This window comes from Emys orbicularis, chromosome 3, assembly GCF_028017835.1.
Source record: "Emys orbicularis isolate rEmyOrb1 chromosome 3, rEmyOrb1.hap1, whole genome shotgun sequence".
Taxonomy (NCBI): domain Eukaryota; kingdom Metazoa; phylum Chordata; order Testudines; family Emydidae; genus Emys; species Emys orbicularis.
Window position 1 is genome coordinate 215,410,232 of NC_088685.1, and position 8,706 is coordinate 215,418,937.

Sequence of the window (8,706 nt, forward strand, 5' to 3'; positions counted from 1 at the left end):
GATCCTCACCCTTTGAGTTCTTCTGGCGAGACAGAATGAAAACGGTGGTGGTGGTGGGGGGGGTGTTTAAAAAAAAAAGACTTAGAGCCAGCTCCCCCACTGGCATAAATTGGCATCGCTGCATTGACGTCAGTGATGCTACACTGGTTTACACTGGCCCTCGTTCGTTAATCTGTACGTCTGAACACCGGCTTCCAAACAAACCCTTCCCCTGACTTGGGACATTTCATCGAGCGCGTCAGTTTCTGAACATAGCAGGCCCACGGCTGATACAACCGGGGGGTCCCGGGTCAGGACTCAGGGGCTTAGGCAGAGCTCTGATGCACACAGGGCCGGCTCCAGGGTTTTGGCCGCCCCAAGCAGCCAAAAAAAAAAAAAAAAAAAAAGCCGCGATCGCGATCTGCAGCGGCAATTCGGCGGAAGGTCCTTCGCTCTGAGCGGGAGTGAGGGACCGTCCGCCGAATTGCCGCCGAACAGCTGGACGTGCCGCCCCTCTCCGGAGTGGCCGCCCCAAGCACCTGCTTGGCAAGCTGGTGCCTGGAGCCGGCCCTGGATGCACAACACCTGACTTCTCTACCTCCAAGTGAAATTAGTGGTTTTAGCTCCTCACTTCCCTGGGTGCTAATTTCACTACAATTTGTAAGGAAAGAAATGGTGTGTCAAGTAAGTGAAAGCGTCACTTTAAAAACAGTTTTCAGACTTACACCTTTGATTCAGCAGCCCTATGTCCTGGTGCTAGTTGCTGCTAGAAAGCTCAGCTGTTTGGGTCAGGGACTGTCTTTTTGTTCAGTGTTTGTACAGCACCCAGCACAGCGGGGTCCTGGTTCATGGCTGGAGCTCCCAGCAGCTACCGTAATGGACATGATAATTTTGAAAATGTATTTCCATTTAATAGTTCATTAGGCCTAAAGCCTCTAAATTCAATCAAATAAGGGCTTTAATATTAATGAAAACTATACAAAAACTTGGAAAAATTGGAAGACATGCTACTGTTAAAGGGCAACACAGCAGAGCAGAAGTATAAAGGAGCTACCGAAAGGGGTGTTCGGCCCATACCTTAAAGTAAGTTCTGGAACTCCTCAAGGTCTCTATAACTTGTGGCGCTTTAAGACCTGTGGGAGCTGTGTGTACAGTTACTACTCCTTTAAAGACCAGGAACATTCTGAATATAGAACTGTAAAAGACTTCCAGGTAACAGCTGTTGCAATTGGAGTTGGTTGGAGAATGCACCTAAGAATGAAGGAGACTGTGCTAACTTGATTCATTTTGCTGTCCCTTTATTTTCTTGTGATTCTTACCCAGTATAGTCCAGGCTGTCTTACTGAGACATAACTATAACGATTAAAGCTGGTTGAAAAGCAGGAGGGGGAGGAAACTGCAAACATTTTAGCAAACAAATTGTCCCTTTTGCTTGTTGAAAAGTCTTGAAATGTTTTGACCAGCCCTCCTGAAGATATTTAATTGCAATATCATGCTGATATTGCTGGATTGCACTGAAAGTTCCCCAAAAGGGTGTGATTTCTAGTAACTGACAGAAGATGGAAACCTGCCTGTTTGTTCATCGCCTGTTGCTGTCTTGCTAAGGAGGGGTGTGGTTCCATATATTATGAGAACAGTCTCAGAAGAGTAACCATCAACCCCCTGTACTTTCTATAATACTTATATAGACCCTATTACTGGAGCATCTGAGCACCGTACAATCTGTAATGTATTTATCCTCACAACACCTCCTTAGGTAGGACAGTTCTATAATCCCCATTCTGCAGATGGGGAAACCGAGGCATGGAGACTTGCCCAGGGCCATGTAGGACATCTGTGGCAAAGCCTGGAATTGAACAGAGTTCTCCTAAATACTCAGCTCGTGCCCTAGCCACTAGACCATCCTTCCTCTACTATCTGTTTGCCATTTCTCTTCCCTTTCCAGTGCACACAGTCCATATGCATGGGGTCTCATCCTGCCCTGCCTTGTGTAGTGAGTTACACCTATATAATTTGTGTGTAAAGTGTCACCAACTTACCACTCACTCCCACAAGCAGGAATGTCTCCATAAAGGCTGAGTATAGTAGAATGTTATGAGACTTTCTGCTTTGAATGAATTTTGAACCATGCTAATGTGATCTCGGCAATAATAAATACAGCAATTAGAAATAATTAGTGCAATTACAAGGACTGTGTAATTTGATAAGGTTACAGCACCAGGATTCTAATTCTTGCCTGGTTATCTTGTTGGATTAAAAAGCATCTTCCCTCATCTGAGGGAAGGGAGAATGGCAACATCATTGGCTCTTGTCTTAGAATATAGGAAAAGAGGTCCAAAAGCGCCCAAGGGAGGTTTTTGACTCATTGACTTTTGGTGAGATTTTTTCTTCAAATTCCATTAGGCACTTTGGAAAATCCACCCCAGATGTTTTTAAAAAAAATCTGTTCCTACCTTTTAAAAATATTTAATTAAAATACAATTGTAGCTAAGCATCTTATACACTCATTAAATTGTGTTATCTATTGTTGTGGTTAGTCCATGTGCACTCAAGGTATGATGAGTAGATTTGAGTTGTAGGTGTAAGTGTGGGAATATGTAAGATAGTAGTATAGGGGGATAGGATTGATAAGCATATATTATTGGTAAGTGTGGGTTAGGTACATAGGTAAGGTTGTAAAGCAAGGTCTGAGGCCTGTCAAATTTCAACTTAGCCATGTTGGGCCTTAGGCCTGAAAAGTTGACGTGACTGGTTGATCCTGTACCAGTAAAGTTGCAAGACTATTGTAAAAGATGTGTTAATGGGTGATGTTCGGGAAGATATGCCACAGTGTGCCCATTACTACCCCAAGATGCTCAATTGTAAAATCATGGGGAATTCTGCAATGACCACAAGTTACAGTGGGGACTTGTTGACATAACTGTTCACGAAGCTACGGGGAATTAAGAGGATAGCCTGTGAAAAGTGGGGCACACCAACTTACGGGGTGTGGAAGTCAAGCTAAGGAAAAGGGGGTTGAAATGGGTATGAGTATGACACGGGATCAAAGGGGTTCGCCTAGTATGAATAAGGAAGGAATGATACATCAGGAGACCCTTCACAAATGCCAACCCTGTTGAGAGATACGCCCATCGCTGTGGCACCTTTGGGGATTTGAGTGTGAAATCATTGACGCTAGACGCTGTAGGGTATGTCTCTGTCTCAGGAGTTGTGGCTTTGTTCATCTGGTTAATGACATTGTGAATGTTATTGTGATCATTGCTATCATTCCTCAGCTGCTCCTAGAGTTTCCAAACCTACTGATATGTCTAGTAGTGGTCCTCACCCTGCTAATTCTGATACTGTAGCCCTTTGGACGGGGGAGCCTTTGGCACAGGTCACTGTGGTTTGAGATACCATTGGTAATACCATCCCATCGATATTATAAAGGCTACACAATGCATTATCACTGGGATTCTTTGATGTCTGACCTGATTAATTTCTTTCATTATGACTGTGAGTTGTTTAAAGGAGTGTCAACGGAATTTTAGTTCCTTCCACCCTGGCAGAATGCTTCATTGCTTTATTTACAGGGTTTGGAAAGTCTCTGCATACGGTGCTGCTGAAAAGGCTTAACAATGCTGATTAAAAAAGAAATCTTATCGTAATTTCAAAGGATCCCGTATAGTTTCTATCATGATCAACATCATCAAATGCATATTGTCTACTGGGGACTGTTGCACCAGCCAGAGTGACCATGTTGAAGGCATTGCAACAGGCCTCATGCAGTGAAGTTCCCAGATCTGGCTCAATCCTGTAAATCCATGAATCTCTGGAGCAGCCCCACAGCTGGCGCCAGGAGAGGGTCAGGGCGTGCATCCCTTTGCCCATGGATGGAGAGCTCGAAAGCATGGTGTGCTGGGGTGGTTTTGTCCATCATGATGACATGGCCGAAGAGCATGCCATGCCACTTTGGAATGTGGCGAGCTGAGGAAGGCTGGATCTCTGCAACATTATGGCATTTTGCACAAAGTCAAACCGCTTTATGCTCAGGATTTGGCACAGACAACACATATGGAATGCCTCTAGCTGCTCCAAGTCCGTCTGTAAGAGGGTCCAGGTTTCTGACCTGTATAGCAATAGGTCTGATAGATCCTGAGCGTTGTCTCAGTGCAGACGTTTCTGCGTCCATAAGCGAGACATAGGCTTCATGCAGGAGGCACTGAGACCTGTTGGTTGGAGGAAGTCTGATTTGCTGCAGCAATTTGAACTCTGCTTGCGGCCTAGGTAGATAAACTTGTCAACACTCTCCATGGTGCGCGACCTCACCTGTACTGGGGGTTCTGGTGGCCCAGCTCCAAGGTCCTTGGACGTTGGTCTTCTGCCTTGAGACGTTCAACCCCATAGCACGGGTGACATCTCGGAAACCTTGAAAGGGGGGCTGACAGTCTTTGGCTTCTTCACAAGCAGGGAAGCATTGCCAGCGTAGTCTTGGTCGGGGAACACTTCTTGACCAACCTTGATTCTGATGTGTGTAATGGCAAGTCCTAATATCGAGTCAATACCTCATCACACTAGTGCTGGGACAAGAACGCATCCCTGCTGCACATCTGAGGTCGTACAGAAACAAGGGGAAGGCCGTGAACTCTAGCACTGGTACCGGCGTGAAGATTGCACACCAGATTTAGTAGAACATCTGGGATACCACCTCCTTTCAGTGCGAGCAATAGCATGTACATCATTTGTGTGAGACACGACAATTTCTATGTACATCTCCCAGAAGGTGGGTTTCACTGCCAACGAAAAGGCATTTTGGCATTCGTTCATGATAGCTTAATACAGAACTAGCGGCTTCTGTGTGATTCATTTGCTAACTTGTCCTGATACATTAAATCATTTGGGGGGAAAGTGTTTTAAAAAGCGAGAACCTCCTTTCTCTCTCAAACTGACATCAGAATCACAGAGATTTAGGGCATCCTGTACATTGCAATCACTGGGTGCGATGGCGGCTCACGTAGACTTACCCAAGCTCGGTTTAATCTTGAAATGACACTGTGGCAGTGTGAGTTTCAGGCAACCTGAGCAATTTTCTAGGATCCTGGGCAGGCATCACCAGCCCACTCTGAAGCCTGTGCTGCCAGAGCGTCCTTGCGATCAGTACTCGAGCTACCTAGTTTAAAGCTCGCTGGTGTACATTTACGTGTGCGCCAATCCCACCTCTGATTGCAGTGTAGACAGCCCTGCAGATTGTGTCTTGGTGCTACAGTCCAGAGCCAGGGACAGTGCCATTGTGGTCTAAAGCAATGGGAGCTTGTATTTTACAATTCATTGTTTCTATGCAAACATCACAGAAGACAACACCCAGAGCCCTCTGGGAGTGCAGCCTTCCCTTGTCCAATCTGCTCCATCTTCCACAATAGCGCTCATCTGCAGCCACACAACCTTACACAGCAATAGCTCCCTGGGAACTGGACAGTGTGCTAGGTGCTGTACAAACACAGAACCAACAGATGGTCCCTGCCCCAAAGTGATTGCAATCTAAGGGTATGTCTTCACTACCGGCCGGATCGATGGGTAGCGATCGATCCAGCAGGGATCGATTTATCGTGTCTAGTCTAGATGCGATAAATCGACCCCGAGCACTCTCCCGTCTACTCCTGTACTCCAGCGCCGCGAGAGGTGCAGGCGGAGTCGATGGGGGAGTGGCAGCAGTCGACTCACCGCGGTGAAGACACCATGGTAAGTCGATCTAAGTACGTTGACTTCAGCTACGTTATTCACTAGCTGAAGTTGCGTAACTTAGATTGATCCCCCCCCCAGTGTAGACCAGGGCTAAGCGTAAGACAAGTCAACAGGTGGTCACAGACAGACAGCTGGAGGAGTACAAGGAAACAGTGAAACCAGATGATAGCATCTGCACAAGCTGGCTCCAGGTTTGAAAGGAGGGGTCCCTCCTTCCAGCTCCGTGCTCCGTGCCCTGGGTAGAGCCCGGGCTCTGGGGCTGCGGACAGTGGCATGAGAAACTGGCCTAATGAGCCACTGACGCCGAGCCATTGGAAAGACGCCTGCGAGCTTCGAAGGACATTGCTGCTCGGAACTGGCTGCAAGCTCTGCTGTCTCCGCTTTCCGTTTTGAGGGTGGCTGGATGTGACAGGGAGCCCTTGGAAAGGGAGCAGAGCCTGTTTTGTATTCACACGTCCAAACGTTTGGCCGTGGTCCAGCCCAGCGTAATGCGATTAGCAGTTTCAGTTCACAACCAGAGGCGTCTGTGCTGACTAATGGGATAATGGCCCAGCCCCTATGAGCCTAGGTTTGGCTCCGGGCTGCCAGGCTTTTTGCATTCTGTTCGATGCTAGTCAGATCACTTGCAGCATCTGTCACAGGAAAGGAGACTGAGACATTTACCACCCTCGCATGCGGCTCGGCGCATGTGTGATCACACTGCTACTTCCCAGAATCCAGCCCAGTCTCCGGCCCCTAGCAAGTCACCAACCCATGGCTGCTTTGGAAAGGGGGCAATTATAGTGGTCACGGTGTGGCTCTGTGGCCTGTACTCTCCACTGGTCCTTCTGGGCATGAGGGGTGATAAATATTGAGCCCAGCTCCTTGCTGAGGTGTTGTCATCTGTCCTTGTGCCTGGAGCACGAGGCATTAAATCGGAAGCTTTCAAAGCCGCCAGATGCCCAACGGGCAGCTTTGAGACCCTCAGCTGGGCTGGGAGAGTGCTAGTGAAAGAACAATGGATTTTAGTGAGGGCCCAGATCCACAGGAGAGGGCGAAAATCCCATGCTGGAGATTAACCAACAGCTGTGGGGTCCTCCCACGGCCCTGTGGGGCCCAAGCCATCGCACAGAGGCCCTGTTCCTCCTCTGTGGCTTTGTGTCCCATCAGCCCTGTCCCTCCGCACAGGGACCCACCAGGCACATCTTGGGGATCCCTGCCGTGGCGAGGACTTGGCGGGAGAGATTATACAGCTCAGGTGATCGTAGCTTTTTAATGGTGTCTCCAATGGCGAGGAATGCATCTCCCACCAGTCCATGCCCCAGCCCCCCACCCTTCCCTCTTCCCCGCCTGGCGCCCCAGCCCCAGCCCTAGCCCTGCACGGGGGCCAAGAGTGGCTGTGTCAAGACAGTGCCTGCGCTCCTGCTGGGCACAAAGAGGGTGAAATCCCCCCTTATACAAAGGGTCCGGCATAGCGACCACCATCTTGGAGAACACAGGGGTTGAACCAGGGACCCTCCAAGCCGAAAGCCTGAGTCTCTACAGACACATCCTCTGTGGCTCTGGCACACCGGGCGAATGTGTAACACACTGTCCTGTGTGGTCCATAGGCACCACTTCAGTCCTACAGAGACTCAGGAGGTGCCTCCTGCCCCTGAGTGAGTGCCTGCTAAGACTCCCCACCCGCTGCCAAGTCAGCCCCAGGACATCATCAGAACCAAACAGCCCAGGCCTGATTTCCGGATATCACCTAAACCAGAAACTGGTTTGTTTGGTCCCATAGCCCCCTTTTCTCCTCCTCTCCCAGCTGTCTGGGGCTGCACCTCGGGACTTTATCACATGCTCCTTATAGAGACCTCACAGGGGCACCCGCATCTTTTCAGACTGGGTCAATGGGCCGAGAACTGAGAGTTGCAGAGTCCTGGGCTACCAATGACGCCACATCACCACTGGGGAGTTGGGTGTAGTAACAGCCCCAGTTACCGGAGACTTAGCCCCACGGGAAGTATTGGCCCAAAGAGCCAGAGTGACAGAACTCTGCAGCCACCTGATTGGTCCACCCCAACTATTTAAACCAGGAGGTTGGTTCCCGGAAGCTGTCTAAGCAGCAATGCAGACTGTGGCTTGCTATAGCTACAGACCTTGTCTTTTGCCCTGTCTTACTCTTAACTCCTGCCTTCAACCCTGACCCGACTTGACCTTAGTACCCATCTCCTGATTTGGCTTGGTAACCAGTCCTGACCCCTGCTTTTGACCCTGGCCTAGCCACCTATATGTGGCCGTTACATCCTGGAAAGGAGCCGTGCAATGCCGTTGACAGCTCCCAGGATTTTATTGTGAGTCTGGTGATATTTGGTGTTTTTTCTTAAAGCTCCAGCTGCTGGAGTCAGGTGTTCGTGTGAGAATCGAGAATCTCGATTTTTGTTTTTGTTTTTTTTTAATCAGAATGTTTTTAGCCCTTTTGACTGTGGAAAAAAGCTTGAAAATGTGACTCCCTGAAGGTTCAAAATCCAGAAGGCAAAGAAAAAGAACAACGTTTTTATTCTAATTCTTTAAAATCTCATGATTTTTAAGCCAATCTCATGATCTTGGGGGGTGGGGGAGGTGCTACCCGTTGGCTCTTAAAACATTCACATTTTTCTGAATGCCATCGGTGTGACATTTTGCAGACAGCCCCGTTTACAAACCCCGTCTTCAAATGTAGTCCCACCTGTTTCTAGGGGATACGGGCATTGGTGCCAGGAGCTCCCTGTACTAGTCAAATAAAAGACACCAGGATGTAGGTTTCTCCTACAAACGGGCAAATTGAATTGGATTTCTTTATACGTTTCCAATATCGAGTGATGCAACCTGTCTTCCTGCTGCAGCTCGGATCATGTATTCATTAACAGGGGTCTCATATGTGATGTAAGACATGGGAAGTCATTGTCCTGCTGTCCTCAGCACCGCTGCGGCCTCATCTGGAGTACTGTGTCCAGTTCTGGGTGCCGCACTTTGGGGAAGATGAGGACAAACTGGAGAGAGTCC